Source organism: Hordeum vulgare, chromosome 5H, assembly GCF_904849725.1.
Source record: "Hordeum vulgare subsp. vulgare chromosome 5H, MorexV3_pseudomolecules_assembly, whole genome shotgun sequence".
NCBI lineage: Eukaryota > Viridiplantae > Streptophyta > Magnoliopsida > Poales > Poaceae > Hordeum > Hordeum vulgare.
In genome coordinates, this window is record NC_058522.1 from 483,075,397 (window position 1) to 483,080,878 (window position 5,482).

General features: G+C 43.5%; 1 pseudogene; it reads right to left on the reverse strand.

Annotated features, from left to right (window-relative positions):
- Positions 1-425: 425 nt before the first annotated feature.
- LOC123396951 lies at positions 426-5,032 on the reverse strand (annotated as a pseudogene).
- Positions 5,033-5,482: the final 450 nt, after the last annotated feature.

Below are 5,482 nucleotides of genomic sequence, written 5' to 3' on the forward strand. Positions count from 1 at the left end.
CTTCTCAAGCTAAAATTTACCCCTTAGAAAGCAGCAAGTAGCGAGTGGAAACACATCATAGCTGATCAACAAACAGGTCATTTTGTCTACTAATACATTCAAGTGTTAGTCGAATGGCAAAATGACAATACAGCGGATGACAAGACTGGTAAATAAATAGTCATTTCTCTTAGTTCCTTTACACGGTTGTGGACGCGCCAATTTAGGGACTGCCTTGTCATTGTCTGCAGACGCGCCACGGCGTATAAGATGCCTGATTTGACAAGTCCAGTTGTACATGCTCTTAGATTTTATCTTAATATGGATGGGAGGGACTAGTAGATATATTATGGATTGTACAAATAGAATTTATACGCACATATATTACATATCATGAAAGTTATCACAAAAGTTTTGAAACCGGCTCCAATACTTTATAACCGAATCTAAGAGACTCGTAGCCAGTCTATAGAATCATCATATGGAGAGATATAGCCAGGATACCACATAATTCTATACATTTCTTGAATCCCACCTCTGGTTTTCAGCAAATTAACAAAATAAATCAGACCACGCCTTCCATACTTCTTCACACCAGCAACATCAAATAGGAATGCACAGATGTAGAGGAGGAAAACCGGCATTCTATGTCATGAAACAACATTCAGTTAGTGCTTGAAGGAAGCATCTCCAAAAGAAATGCATAAAAAGGATAATTGTGTTGTTTCATAATCAAATCAAGCCCAATCTATGAAAGTGTTTTGATGGTACTGGAGATTTCATATTAACCAATAAAGGTTGGATACAATATTTAGTTGCTTACACAAAGTTATGGCTCAGGAATCTATGTTCTACACAGAGTTCCACCAAGTCTTGGCAGACTACTGAAATCTGATTACAAACATCTATATATCTTGTATAGCTATAAGATACATAAGAAGACATAAGAAGACATATAGAACAGTCAGATCCTCTGGTGGGAGGATTGTACTTATGTTGACAGCCCTAAATAACACTAAATATATATCATATGTTCATATCAAAGCTCCAATATTAGGTCACGAAGTTAATGATAAGCTTGACAAAAATTTGAGCAGACACATACAATTTAGACCAACAATGTTGAATGGCAACCCAATGACAGAATGAGATGGCATTACACGTTGAAAGAAAGCATTCAACAGTTTGTGGTTTGCACATTTGTACTCTCTACATGCAGTGCAATGAGAGTTTAAGGATACTTCATGCATTCTTCGACAAACAGAATTATGAACTGCATTCTCAAGCGGTGAGAGAATGTGCCGATTGAAGATTTCCTTACCTACTGGATGTGAAGCAAAGTTATCAGTGTTCAAGTGCCCATGGAAACATTGTATTATCTTGTTTTAGGCCATTTTTGCTAGGCTAATTGCACACACATGATGTGTTGCTTAATGCTTGTGACTATATGCAGTTTGAATACCTTTGTCACCCTATTATTAGTGTAAGACAACCACAATTCTTAACACAACAAAGTTAAACTTGGGCAGAAGAACAAAGTGACATACAAAAAACAAAATCTAGTAAGGCCAAGAAAAATTGTTCCATCTTTCTCTTCCATCACTCATGTTGAATGTAAGCCTTACTGTTCACATTTTGGATATGAATCTAACATCACGAGTGTATATTTGACATTTGTTCTAGTTCGTTCCTAGTACCCATAATTTTCTAGGGCTATAACGTTTCCCTACTGATCTCATTTTCAACACAAGGTTCTTGTGGACACCAAAAAACATTAGCTGCCACTATGCTTGACCGTTGACCTATAGATCTAAAATATAACTCCTATGATGTTGTAGTGTTGATATATCAGCTTGACAAGCTATCTTAGTTCTAAAATGTAAAAAGTGAAAAGGAATACATAAAAACAGAATTGTGTGATGTACAAATTGGAGGATAAGTTGTCATTCAAGAATTTGTAATTCAATGTTAGAAAGGGTTATTTAAAAAATGCAAGCGATGACTCTAAACAAAACTGTTGCACCTGACTACTAAATGATTTAGCAGTTAGACAATGCATACTGACCTAATAGCATCCAGGAGGACATAGTTTTTCTTGATATCCTTCAAAACCATGATAAGTATGGTACCTACATTGAAAAGGTGATGCAATAAATGTCCACAAATATGGCTAAGTGGGACTACTGCAAAAATAAATAAGACTAGACCATAAAAATTAAAGCAGAATGTCTTGCGATTCACAAAAGGTGACATCAGGTTATAAATACATACAAATGTAAATACAGTTAGAGTTAATGCTAAACAAGCTATTTGAGGTTGCTAAAGCCCCTGGTGATTTAAAAAATGAACACATCGATGTTGCCACTGATCAGTCACTTGTGAAATGTATATTAACAGTTCAGTTCATACTCACTCCGTTCCTAAATATAAGTCTTCTAAGAGATTTCATTAGGAGTCTACATACGAAACAAAATGAGTGAATCTACACTCTAAAGTATGTCTATATACATCCGTATGTAGTCTATTAGTGGAATCTCTAGAAAGACTTATATTTAGGAACGGAGGGAGTACTTCATAGTAATTTCTCACAACTTCATAAAGTCAGGAGTCTTGCAGTGGGTATATGGCATTTTGGGCAGGTGACGGTGACCCAGACAACTACAGTGTATGCATTATAAATATGTTAATTCAATCCCGAAATGACTATTGTTTTGAATTAAGCTGATAACTTTTAGTTAAGTTACATAACAGTAATGAGTCAAAGATACAGTCCAGGCTTCATCACAGTATCTGTTTGGAGCACAAAGTATTGTTCACTCTACACATTTGTGAACAAGATTTTGTGCTCCAATAAGATAATGTGTTAGTATTATTGTTTATTCATACGGATATTTTATACTCTTCTCCTGCACTAAAAAATACAAAAAGTAGGAGCATCTCTAACCCATCCGCAATAAATCCTTAACTCGCAAAAAAATGCCACTATGGGAGTTAGCACACTCTAACCCATCCGCAATACTTCTCTTAGCTCCCTAAAAATTTCAGAAGCTCTAAAAAAATCCTTAACTCCCAATACTTCTACCTCTGTGTGTGTGGGGGGTGGGTGGGGGAAGGAAGTTTCCCTCCTCAACCCCCCACCTTCTGCCGATGACATCTCCACAGGCTAAGCCACCCCCGTGGGCCGTGTCCCGGCCCACTCCGGCCACACCGCCACCTATCTCCGTCTCCCAAGCCTTCTCCCGTCGCCTCCAACTCCCACTAATGAGTCGTAACTGGCAGCAGCCACTGCAGCAGCTCACCTCCCCACCACTGCAGCCGTACACCACTGCCTCCCGAGCCTCCTCCTGTGCCTGGCACACCTTCCCCGAGGGTCCCGGCAGGCACTTCCCCCGCCCGCGCTGACTGTCATCGCCTCCAAAATCGCGTCACGGTCTTGAGCGGCAGCGAGGTCGGGAATTGGTATGTCACCTCCCCCCCCCCCCCCCCCGCGCCTTCTGCCGATGACATCTCCGACAGGCTAAGCCACCCCCACGGGTCGTGTCCCGGCCCACTCCGGCCACACCGCCACCTATCTCCGTCTTCCAAGCCTTCTCCCGTCGCCTCCAGCTCCCACTAATGAGTGGTAACTGGCAGCAGCCACTGCAGCAGCTCACCTCCCCACCACTGCAGCCGTACACCACTGCCTCCCGAGCCTCCTCCTGTGCCTGCCACACCTTCCCGAGGGACCCAGCAGCCACTTCCCCCGCCCGCGCTGACTGTCATCGCCTCCAAAATCGCGTCACGGTCTCCAGCGTCATCGAGGTCGGGAATTGGTATGTCCCCCCCCCCCCGCTGCCACAGCGGTATTTCTAGTGATCCCCGCCGGCCACCACGCCCTCCTGCTGGAGATGCACGGAATGTATTTGACAAAAGGGTCAAAAGGCTTCTTCTTTTTCTTCCTTCCCTTTTTTTCTGCAATTATGTAGAAATATAGTTCAAATTTGGTTTTTGTATGCAAAGTTAGGAGAGAATTGTCCAAAAAAATATTGGGAGTTAAGCTTAGGGAATGGGTTAGATATAAGCAATATTGGGAGTTATGGGGTTTGGGGAGTTGGGAATGGGTTAGAACTTAGAAATGATCTAAAATACTCCCTCCATTTTCTTTTAGTCCTCATATAAGATGGGAGTACTAGTTTTCTATACAATCTGCTCCATTATCTATGCTACTCTGTGCATCATATAATCCCTTTTGATGTGTTTAACTAAAAATAACAATTTCAAAAATAAAGAAATACCAAATTTCAGTCGGGTGATCAAGCTGTTTGACTTGTGGCGTTTATGCAAGTCTGATGATACAACACTGAGTTTATAGAATAAGTAGGCAAGCATGACATCAACAAAAATGGAAGAACCGTCTTCCACAGTTGGTAACAGCCAACACATCCAAGAAATGCACCTGCAAATAGACATAATCCATATAGTGTGAGTAACTCAACAGTTTAAACAATGAACATATAACAGAGTCATTCAACTGAAACTCAAACGCACCAAAGACCATGCCGATTTGATAGTCCTCAAGGTCGTATGGGCGGCGGAGCGAGCAGAACTCAGCTATGTTGCGCAGCAGGGGGCGGAACATGTCAACCATCTCCGCCTTCAACGCCTCCCATGCGTCGTCCCCTTTGTTTTTAATGACAGGCTGATCCTCCATGTCAGGAGGGGGACCAGGGGAGCAACGCTGCAGAAGAAGTGGCATAAAGTTCATACGCCCGAATACACTATGGAATTAGGGAACTGGGTTACCCAGAAGAAAGTACTCCCGCTGTAAAGATATATAAGAGCGCTTAGATCACTGCTTTACGGACGGAGTAGTACTTACCACTACCGACGGCCATGAAGCACCGATCCGGTGGGGACGGGAGCATGGTGAGAAGGAAACCCTGTGTGTAAGCTCCCTGGCCCCGGTGCCCGCGGCAAGAACGGTCCCGCGGCCATTTCCACTCCGAGCTGCCACTATTCTCTGGGACGTCAGGTGGGCGCCGGCGCCGGCGCCGCCACAGCGGACAGCCAACATCGGAACCGGGGGTGCGGGTGGGGGTGGGGGGCTGGCGGCGCTGGGTTTCAGGGCGCGTTGGTACACTTCTTGGAGAGATCTAGGGTAGGCATCCAGTATTGCTAATATAAACTGGTGGGAATGGCGATGGAGACCACCGCTGGGTTTCAGACCATTCGTTCGCCGTTGGATCGGAAGGAGCACATGCGTTGGATCTGCTACGGTGCTACTTTTTTTTTGAGCAACAGCTACGGTGCTACCTAGTCTTTTTTTTTGAAAGACCGGTGCTACCTAGTCCAGTCGAGAGATAGGGGGGCAAAGCTATGCGCCCGCGCGTCGGCCCATTTTTTTTGATAGATCTGTTCGGATCCGTTCGATTTGCACGTGTGCACTCGTAAGATTTCTTCCCTTTTCTTTTTTTTCTTCCGCATCCCATCTTCAACCTTCTGCATGGAAGAAAGGGAGAGGAAG